The following is a 12,049-nucleotide window of genomic DNA, read 5'->3' on the forward strand; positions in this document are numbered from 1 at the left end:
AAGCTGTTGGGCAAATTATTTCTTTTTAAATAGTAAATGATAACTAGCTGGTCAGCTTTCACTTTTTTTTTATTTTTAATTAATGCTAGCATATCACAGTGGATAAAACATAGAAGGAAGGCGTAACTTCTATACTGGTATAAAAATTGATAACACTATGATGATCAGAAGTGAGGAAAGGTCAAGATATGTGAGGCAACTGGCTTCGGCATAACACAAAGGTGCAAATCAAGGACAAAGGGAGTTTAAGATGACCTTGGAAATGTGGCAGTAAAAAGCTGGCCCTTGTGCAGGGCCAATCTTTTAGCCCCTTTTACCAAGCTGTGGCAAAAGTGTTTTTGATAAGTGCTGAGGCCCCCTTTTACCACAGTGGGTAAAAGGTAGGACTTTCTTTTCTTCAGGAAATGGCTAGTGAAGCGCTTGCTGCGCAGCCATTTGGGGGGGGGGAGCCCTTACTGCCACTCAATGAGGTGGCAGTAAGGGCTCCCGAGCTAACCCAATGGTAACCGGGCAGCTCGCGGCACTGCCCGATTGCCACCAGGTACACCAGATATGATGGCACACTGGGGGTGGGAACTACCACCAGGCTGCTGCGGTATCCCAGTGGTACTTCCTTTTTAGCGAGCGGTAAGCCCGCGTTGGGCTGACGGCCGCTTTGTAAAATGGCCCCTATGTTTTTAACAGCTAGCCCTGCAGGAACTGGCACAAGAGCAGTCCAGTGGTGGTGGACTGCAGTTATAAAAATGCCACCTATCATAGGGGGTGGACTGAACTGTGAGAGTCAGCAGAAGACTGAAGCACTATGAATGGCAGCTGTGAAATAGATAACTTCAGTGCAGGGCTGACCAGCACCTGTCAGCCAGCCCTGTAGAAGTGGGATCCAGGCAGCTAGCAGAAAATAAGAGCGTTCAGGTGAGATGTTGACTTCAATACGGAGGTGACCAGTACTGTAACAGCTAGCTGTTTGGTAGGAACCAGCAGAAGTGAACAGCATGCCAATGTGCTAGGTGTCAAGTGCAAAGGGGTTGGATCTTATGTGAGGATAATAGAAAAAAAACAACAATCTTGGAAAGAACTGTCCTCCCTCCACTGTCTTCATCAATTTAGCAGAGCCATGGGGAGTGAAAATATGCTTGGCATCCCCAGGGGCTATAATGCCAAGCTTCATCTCTGCACATCCTACTTAGGAATCTCCAGATTAAAAGTGAAAACAAGTGTGTCCTTAAATGAAGGCTAGAGGTTCTGTTGTGGGGATTTTCTCCCATTATACTTTCTTTATTTTTATAAATCTAAGCTTTTCCTCTATTTCTGTTTGGGAAATCCCTGTCTGAATAGGATCTCCCACACTTTGAGACTACTGGTTAGAAAGTGAGATTTATTTATAACAAAAATGAGAAAAAAAGAAGAAGTGGGAAGTGGACCAATAACTCCAATGACTGGGACAGATAAGTCACAATGGTAAACTTTATTACAGACTCGACACAGATCTGTGTTTCGGCCACAGGCCTGCCTCAGGAGTCTTTGTGATGTGCACGTGGGTATGAAGCCACAAAAAAACTATGTGATGTTAGCGCGGGTATGGAACCGCAACCCAAAAAATGGGGGGTCTTGATAAAGACCTTTTGAACTTGCATTTACTGTAGCGCATAAGAAGATACTCTTCATCTAGCACATTCATTTATGCAAACCTTGTAGGAATACCATCAGGGAATTTCTGGGAGAGGATGTTCCACTCTCTATAGAGCTGTAAAAATCCCACCTTCAACATCTGACTGGGCACAATGAAAAGAGGAAGGTTCCCACCCACTCCAGCTTGTTCTCAAGCTCTCTTGTTGCTGATTCTGTGTTGTGTAAATGTTGGTTTGGCCTAACATTCCTGCTAAGTAGCTTTGCACTACATGGGAGTCTGCTGCCAGCATTTCTGCTGTTGGCGGGTAGAGCTAGGCTATCACCCTGAACCTTGCAATTGAAAACATGATATTGTAACACCATTCTCCACAGGCAGGAACACTAGCAGAGGACTGCTGTGAGCTCTAAGCTGCTTAGTGGGAATGTTGGTAAGGCTTGGTCACTGCCCAGTTTAATCATTAAAATCTCATTTTTCCTACTCAGTCAGAGACAAAAATGTACATAAACATGGAATGGAACAGTGCTGTGAAAGAAAGTGTGAACTTTCTCAATACCATCTAGATCTTTGGTCTTCACTCCCTGTTCTCGAGGGCCACAAATGAGTCAGTTTCTCAAGATAATCTCAAGGAATATTCATGAGAGATATTTGCATGTCTACAAACTCCATTGTATGCAAATCTCTCTCTTACATATTCATTAGGGATATCCTGAAAACTTGACCCACTGGTGGCAATCAAGGATTGGGAATGAAGACCAAGGATCTAGAAGAAGATTTGTTTACTTCTACTATTCATACCTTTTAAGATGCACATCTTTTTGAATTAGTACCACTTCAAATAACATATAATAGAATATTGTGATTGGCATAGACAATAAATTCTGGAACTGATTACAATGACACTTCTGTGGATGGTATGAGCTACTTTTTATACCTTTTGAAGTTTGCTACATACTGGAAAATATGCATCACTGTCACATATAAAAAGGGAAATGCCTAATGATTATCATTCCTTTGACCTGTGGCTGCAGCCAGTGAGTTTTTGACTTGTGGCACTAACACTTTACATGCATGTAAGTATCTATGGAGAGGCAGAGATTTGTTAATAAATTGTAACTGTTTTTGTGAACCCTTTATCACCAAACCTTTTTTCTGGATCAGTTGCTACCACATGTGGGTGTTAAACTTATTTCTCTAGTTTTTCCTACGTGAAGATCACAACACATACTTTACAGCTCCACTAATAAAACAATTTGCTATAGTTGTTTCATTTTCACTTGTTCATGAAAACATCTTTATGGGCCAGGGATAGGCCTAATAGTCTATGGAATCCATGATTAGAACCACTGAAAAAGAGGAGATCCCCAAACATGCAGGTAGTTGTAGGTCCATGCAGATGAGAATTCTTAGTAACTGAATAAACAGGAAGATAGACCTGTTGATGTTTCAAGCAAGCAGAGTTTGCTGTAGTCCTGAACTCCATTAACATCTTCATTGTGTCTAGTCCCTGGGATGCACTTAGCTGCATCTCTTGACTTATAATGTTTTCTGACAAATGATGCCTATCAAACAATATGAGGGAGCATGGGGAAAGACTCATCTGATTGCCTGTCACATTAGATAGTTGTATGCTTATAGTTTGAGCTTTCATTTTGTAAACATTGAACTATGACCCTATTTTTGTCCTATCACTATTCAGGATTTATTCACCCGTGGAGTAAAAGTAAGAGAAATTCTTCATGGGGAGGTGGGGGGGGGGGGGGGGGGGGGGAACTCCTTTGATGGAATATTTCACTTTCCAAATAGACTCACATTTATCCTTTTTGGTACATTCCCATATTTGCTGGTCAAATGTTATCATCAGCTTCATTATAACCTTTGCTCCACTCTCTGGTTGGACACATGGGCACATCTAGGAGTTGGGAGACCACTAAACAACCCACAAGCTCCCATGGGTCCTTTTCTGGTAGGGAAAAAGAGTCTTTGAAGGCAGGCTTGTAGAGTTCTTCAGGTACTTCACAGCACAAGAACCACAGATTCACAGATGATGAGGTTGTTCCCAAAGAAAAAATGACTGGGGTAATTAATTGGAACATGTGAATAACTTGACAAACAATAAAGTTTGTTCTTGTTCAGTCTTTCAGAAAATGTATATATTGCAGAGCAGTTGAAATATTACAGTCATAGAAATCTGCTCCAAAAGGGAAACATTTGCTCCCAACTCCCTTATAATTTTTTGTTGTACTAGTACTCAGTCAATATGATGTAGATCTCCTCCTCATTTGGAAGAGCTGCAATACATCTGGTGAACAGTCAGACAAGCTCCTACTGCTGCCTCCTTTAGGAAGAAAATCTTTAGTAGCTTCACAAGTCTGGCAGTCCTTACTTGCAAGTAAATCCTCTTCTCAAACTAACCTTTAGGTTGCTTGATGGAACAGTTATTCCCAGGTCAGAAATCCAGGTTTTATCATTGGTGAGAAACTGTTTCTGTTGTTACAGATTCACTCTGTGGTGTGAAACAGCTTTTTGCAATTCAAAACTATTTGACAGATCTGACTGTATTTGGGAAGGATGGTTCTGTTGTGGGGATTTAACAGAAGTAATCAATACCATATTGCAACTACTGTAGACTAAATTACTATAACTGCCTTTTAACTGGCCTACCTATCAGGGGCGTATCTGACCTGCGGCGGTAGGGGGGGCCAGGGCCAGAGTGAGGGGGCACATTATAGCCCCCCCCCCCGCCGCCGCCGCCGCCGCCATTGCCGATCCCCCTCCCCCCAGCCGCTGCCATTGCCAACCCTCCCCCTCCGTTGCTCGCCTACCTTCGCTGGCGGGGGACCCCAACCCCCGCCAGCCGAGGTCCGCGTCCTCCTGCCGCTGCCGGCTGCCTTTGGTCCTTTCATTTTTCCATTGAAGCTGGCGCCGCCGCCGACGAAAAAGTTTCTTTTGAATCTGACGTCGCTGCACGTTGCACGTTGTACGTGCAGGACGTCAGACTCAGAAACAATTTCTGAGTCTGACGTCCTGCACGTACAACGTGCAGCGACGTCAGATTCAAAAGAAACTTTCGTCGGCGCCAGCTTCAATGGAAAAATGAAAGGACCAAAGGCAGCCGGCAGCGGCAGGAGGACGCGGACCTCGGCTGGCGGGGGTTGGGGTCCCCCGCCAGCGAAGGTAGGCGAGCAACGGAGGGGGAGGGTTGGCAGCGGTAGGGGGGGCCAGGGCGAAATCTGCGGGGGCCCAGGCCCCTGAGGCCCCACGCAGATACGCCCCTGCTACCTATAAGTTAGATAAAGCATCTTTTAAGGTAACTATATTAAGGTCATTTATAAACATAGAAACAGCAGTCAAAAACCATATGACCTATCCAGTCTGCTCATCTATACCATCTATTATCCCTTCCTCTCCATTAGTGATCCCGTGTGCTTGTCCTAAGCTTTCTTGAATTCAGATACAGTCTTCATCTCTACTACCTCTCCCGGGAAGCTGTTCCATACATCTACTGCCTTTTCTGTAAAGTAATATTTCCTTAGATTATTCCTGAGTATATCCCCTTTCACCTTCATCCTATATCCTCTCATTCCAGAATTTCCTTTCAATTGAAAGATACTTGCCTCCAGTTCATTTATGTTTCAACTGTTTTATTGACATCACAAACTTTAATACAACTCTTCTATGCATTTACGGAGGAGTGTTGGTGGTTCACAAATCAGGCAGATTCATGTGTCCAGTCTCTTGCCTCCACATGTCTGGAGTACCCCCCTTCTCCACATCGTCCATTCTCCAGCAAAGAGAATGGTCCCTTGCCTCCAGTCCATTTATGCAATAGAATTATTTAAATGTCTCTATCATATCTTCACTCTCCTGCCTATGTTCCACACACACTTTATGATGAAGACTACTGACCATTTTAGTAGCTGAACCAACTTAGCCTATGTACATCTTTTTGAAGGTGTGGTCTACAGAATTGTACACAATACTCTAAGGGATCTGTTTACTAAACTGCAGCAAAAATTGGCCTTAAATGGGTCTATCCTGCGCACCACAGCCGTAAAATGACTTATTTTCTATTTTTTGTAATGATGACCATGCACTTATGTTGCCATTAGTGTACGGCCATTTAAAAAAAATTGCCATATGAGCATTTAGCAGCACCCATTTTGTAGATGGTAAGAGTTCACTCGGTATCCCTGCGCTGGCCCATTAGAGCGTGGCAATGTAGTTAGTGCAGGAATATTCACTCTTCTCCCATGATACACCCCCACTGCTAGATCAATGGGTGGCGTTAAGGGCTGAGGCCTGTTTTAGACATGCAATGGTTTCAGTTTTACTGCATGCCCTTTTCCCGTCTCATTACAAAGGCCCTTTTTTGCAGACACGGTAAAAACTGGCCTGGCACACGCCCAAACATGTGCCTACACTGCCACAGGCCACATTTTACTACTGCTTAGTAAAAGGACCCTATAATATGTGGATAAGACTGTGGTGCAGTAAAGGTTTTACATCTGTTATGACATAGGCAATATTTGGAAAAAGGGGAGTCTATTCTGAAAAAAAAATGTTCTCTACTTTAACCTGGGTTGAAATGCAGCTGCCAGTGCTAACATTTAAAAAGGTGATAGAGCAGACATTAAAATGGTTCATGAGGAAAGTAGAAAGTAGCTCAGGTCTGCATGATTTAAACCAAGGTATCTTCAAAGGGTACTAGCAAAGTTGGGATGTTAGAATACTTGCAATAGAAAGACTGTGGTAAATATTGAATGAGCTAAGGTGCATTGTAATACAGAGCAGACAGATTTAAATGATGTCCAAATTACACCTGTTAATAGCTAGACAAGTTGTATGTACAAATATATATTTCGAATTGACTGTATGCAACTGTCAGAAAATTTAAAAAATGAGATCAGAAAGTTAGCAAGTATGGCACTAAATGAAAATAAAGGCATAATAGGCATCTCAAAGATCTTGTAGAAGAAGGATAACCAAAGGGATACTTTGATATCAGGGTACTGCAGTATGTGACAAAGCTTAGATCAGAGTAATTATTTCATAAAAGATGAACTTATGTTTACTCTTGAAAATTCTTAAGTCTGTTTCAATAAAACTTCAAACTACAATGAATCCTGGAAAAATGTGATGTAACATCATTTAAAGTATCAGGGGAAGAAGTATCATAATAAATTACAGTAGTAAAAAAATAGAGGATATTACTACTTATCTGAAAAAGAAGTTGTGCTGAATTTTCATTACTGAAATTGATATATAGATTCTTCTTGAGATACTTTGTTACTGTAATTGAAACAGTAATTGTCTCTGAAATACATTTATCAACTTTGAAACTAAATAAATTGTACTGCAATATGTTACATTTATCATCAATATTTATCTAGTTAAAAAACACGTTTCTGCTAGCTTTAAAATAAATTTGTTCCTCATTTCATTGAATATCTGAGATCCTTTTCCCCAGATTCTACAAATGGCATCTTAAGTTGTGCGAGCTAATTTGGCCACATTGCCAAATAGAATGCACAACTTAATTGATTAACAAGCCAATCAGCACCGATAATTGGTACTTAATTGGCTTTAATTAGAATTTATGCACACCACTTTCTAGGCATATTCTATAATGCTATGCACGTAAATTATAATGCACACATCTGAAAAGGGGAGCGGCCACGAGCCTGGAATGGGCAGGATTTGGGCATTTCAAAAAACTATGGGCTTCTTTTACTAAGCGGTGGTAAGCCCAACGCGGGCTTACTGCTTGCTATAATGGAAGTACTGCCAGGCTACCGCAGCAGCCCGGTGGTACTTCCAACCCCTACCATGCCGTCATTTCTGGCACTACAAGAATTTATTTATTTTTGTAGCATTGGACTGTACCCAGCCGTAATTGGGCAGTACTGCGTGCTTCCTGGTTACCGCCGGGTTAGCACGGGAGCCCTTACCACCACCTGAAATGGCCACATGGCAAGTGCTTTACTTGCTGCCCAGCCATTTCCTGCAGGAAAGCAAGACCTTCCCTTTTACCAGCTGCGGTAAAAGGGGGACTCGGTGTGCATGTAAAACGTGCCAACACCAGTGCTGGCCCCCTCCTGCCACAGCTTGGTAAAAGGGGCTCTATGTGCACTATTATGGAATACACCCAATCTGTGCCTAACATAAGCACAGGTATTTAGGTCTGGTTTTAGGTGGCTTAAATGGGTGCACCTAAATTTTAGTCACAAGAGTGGCCCATGAGCATATTTTATAAACTACGCTTAACTTTAGGTGTAGTTTATAGAATCATGCTAAGTGCATGGGTTTTCGGTGCTGATTGTTAAGGCACTGTTTATAGAACTTGGCCCTAAGTGGCCCTTTTACTAAGCCGCAAAAGTGCCTATCCTGCTTATAATCGAACGAGAAAAACGCCCAAGTTCCGACCTAAATCGGGAGATGGACGTTTATCTCACAAAAACGAATAACGCGGTATAATCGAAAGCCGAACTTGGACGTTTTCAACTGCACTCCATCGCGGAAGCGTACAAAGTTGACGGGGGCATGTCGGAGGCGTGGTGAAGGCGGGACTGGGGCATGGTTATCACCTGAACAGAGATGGGCGCCTTTTGCCGATAATGGAAAAAAAGTATGCGTTTGTAGCTAGAATTTAGGGCATTTTTCCTGGACCCTGTTTTTTCACGAATAAGGCCCCAAAAAGTGCCCTAAATGACCAGATTACCCCCAGAGGGAATCGGGGATGACCTCCCCTGACTCCCCCAGTGGTCACTAACCCCCTCCCACGACAAAAAATGATGTTTCACAACTTTTTATTTTCACCCTCAAATGTCATACCCACCTCCCTGGCAGCAGTATGCAGGTCCCTGGAGCAGTTGTTAGGGGGTGCAGTGGACTTCAGGCAGGTGGACCCAGGCCCATCCCCCCCTACCTGTTACAATTGTGCTGCTTAATGTTTAGTCGCCCAACCCCCCCAAACCCACTGTACCCAAATGTAGGTGCCCCCCTTCACCCCTTAGGGCTATAGTAATGGTGTAGACTTGTGGGCAGTGGGTTTTGAGGGGGATTTGGGGGGCTCAACACACAAGGGAAGGGTGCTATGCACCTGGCGGCTCTTTAACCTTTTTTTTTTGTTTTTGTAAAAGTGCCCCCTAGGGTGCCAGGTTGGTGTCCTGGCATGTGAGGGGGACCAGTGCACTATGAATCCTGGCCCCTCCCACGAACAAATGCCTTGGATTTATTCGTTTTTGAGCTGGGCGCTTTCATTTTCCATTATCACTGAAAAACAAAAACGCCCAGCTCACAAATTGTAGAATAAAACATGGACGTCTATTTTTTGCGAAAATACGGTTCGGTCCGCCCCTTCACGGACCCGTTCTCGGAGATAAACGCCCATGGAGATAGACATTTTCGTTTGATTATGCCCCTCCACGCGTGCCCAATGCACACCAATTCTGAGTTACCGCCTGGCCTTGAGGTAATTTCATTTTTGGCGGATGTGCGCTACACGCATCCGAAAAATATTTTTTATTTTCTGGTGTGCATCAGCTCCATGCACCAAGTGGCATTTGGTGTGCGTAGGTCATTACCGCCTGGTTACAGCGTGAGACTTTACCACTAGGTCAATGGTTGGCAGTAAGGTCTCATGCCCAAAATGGACACGTGGCAATTTTCATTTTGCCGCATGTGCATTTTTGGCAAAAATAAAAAAGGCCTTTTTTACAGGTGCGCTGAAAAATTATTCTGTGCACGCCCAAAACCCGCGCCCACACTACCGCAGGCCATTTTTCACCGCACCTTAGCAAAAGGATCCCTAAGTGTTTTAATTCTGGGAATTCTTTGCCAGTGCACACCATCCTCTAAGGGAACCACTCTGACTCAATGACACATGTATTTATAGGGGGATGGTTGTGTATTGGTAACAGTGGTTAACTGTACAACTGTATCAAAATGGTAGGGCAAATCAAACTTTTGGAGGTTACAGTTATATGTTAAGGATTGCATAAAGTCAAACTGTATAAATGTCCTGCAAGAAACAAAATGCGCTGTGGAATCATAAAGGATAGAAAGTCCATATGTTATGCGAAAGAATATAACACTGAGGGTATAATACTGTTTGCTGGGACATGGAAATAATGAAATGCTAACAGAAATTATGAACACTAACAAAACTGGCAACACAACACTTTCTGAGAAGTTCTGAGTGAAGACATTTCTGTGGGTAAGTGACATTATTTTATTCTGTGCATGGTAACTTAAAATTGGGCTTAAAAGAGGAATTGTAGGATATTGATAAGCACAGTTAGAATTTACATAAGCACATAAGTATTGCCATACTGGGACAGAGCAAAGGTCAATCAAGCCCAGCATCTTGTTTCCAACAGTGGCCAATCCAGGTCACAAATACCTGGCAAGATCCCCAAAAAAGTACAAAACGTTTTATGCTACTTATCCCAGAAATAGTGGATTTTCCCCAAGTCCAATTTACTAAGGGTCTATGGACTTTTCCTTTAGGAAGCCATCCAAACCTTTTAAAACTCTGTTTAGCTAACTGCCTTTACCACATTTTCTGGCAACGAATTCCAGAGATGAATTACACGTTGAGTTTATATTTACTACTTTGTAGCTTCATCACATGCCCCCTAGTCTTAGTATTTTTGGAAAGCGTAAACAAATGCTTCATGTCTACCCATTCCACTCCACTCATTATTTTATAGACCTCTATCATATCTCCCCTCAGCCTTCTTTTCTCCAAGCTGAAGAGCCCCAGCCACTTTAGCCTTTCCTCATAGGGAAGTCGTCCCATCTCCTTTATCATTTTGCCACCCTTATCTGCACCTTTTCTAATTCCACTATATCTTTTTTGAGATGCGGCGACCAGAATTGAACACAATATTCAAGGTGTGGTCGCACCATGGAGCGATACAAAGGCATTATAACGTCCTCATTTTTGTTTTACATTGCTTTACTGATAATACCTAACATTCTATTTGCTTTCTTAGCCACCGCAGCACACTGAGCAGAAGGTTTCAACGTATCATCAACAACGACACCTAGATCCCTTTCTTGGTCGGTGACTCCTAACGTGGAACCTTGCATGACATAGCTATAATCCGGGTTCCTCATTCCCACATGCATCACTTTGCATTTGCTCACATTAAACATCATCTGACATTTAGATGCCCAGTCTCCCAGTCTTGTAAGGTCCTCTTGTAATTATTCAGAATCCTCCTGTGATTTAACTACTTTGAATAACTTTGTGTTGTCAGCAAATTTAATTACCTCACTAGTTACTCCCATCTCTAGGTCATTTATAAATATGTTAAAAAGCAGCGGTCCCAGCACAGACCCCTGGGGAACCTCACTAACTACCCTTCTCCATTGAGAATACTGATCATTTAACCCTACACTCTGCTTTCTATCTTTTAACCAGTTTTTAATCCACAATAGGACACTACCTCCTATCCCATGACTCTCCAATTTCTTCTGAAGTCTTTCATGAGGTACTTTGTCTAACGCCTTCTGAAAATCCATATACACAATATCAACCAGCACACCTTTATCCACATGTTTGTTTACCCCTTCAAAGAAATGTAATAGATTGGTGAGGCAAGATTTCCCTCCACTAAATCCATGTTGGCTTTGTCTCATTAATCCATACTGAGCAACAAACAAAGAGGTATGTTTACTAAGGTATGTTAGCGTTTCTATCGCAACTTTAAATTGAAGGTGTGTTAAATGCTAACACACCTATATATTTCTATGGGTGCATTAGCGTTTAATGCACATAAACCATTTACGTGCATTAAAAATGCTAATGCACCCATAGCGCACCTTAGTAAACATAGGCAATAGTTTGAAATGTCTATATGTGAATGCCAGGTATATTAAAAGCATTGGATTAAATATTAAAGATTGGAGGGTCGCCAATGTAACACCGATTTTTAAAAAAGGTTCCAGAGGAGAGTCCAGAGGAGAAATTATAGACTGGTCAGCCTAACATCAGTGCTGGACAAAATGGTAGAGACTATTGTAAAGAACAAAATTACAGAGCGTATTCAAAAGTATGGATTAATGAGTCAAAGACAACATGGATTTAGTAAAGGGAAATCTTGCCTCACCGATCTATTATATTTCTTTGAAGGGGTGAACAAACATGTGGATAAAGGTGAGCTGGTTGATATTGTGTATCTGGATTTTCAAAAGGCGTTGGACAAAGTACCTCATGAAAGACTCCAGAGGAAATTGGAGAGTCATGGGATATGAAGTAGTGTCCTATTATGGGTTAAAAACTGGTTAAAAGAAAACAGAGAGTAGGGCTAAATGGTCAGTATTCTCAATGGAGAAGGTTAGATAGTGGGGTTCCCCAGGGGTCTGTGCTGGGACCACTGCTTTTTAACATATTTATAAATGATCTAGAGATGG

Source organism: Microcaecilia unicolor, chromosome 8 (assembly GCF_901765095.1).
Source record: "Microcaecilia unicolor chromosome 8, aMicUni1.1, whole genome shotgun sequence".
Classification (NCBI taxonomy): Eukaryota; Metazoa; Chordata; class Amphibia; order Gymnophiona; family Siphonopidae; genus Microcaecilia; species Microcaecilia unicolor.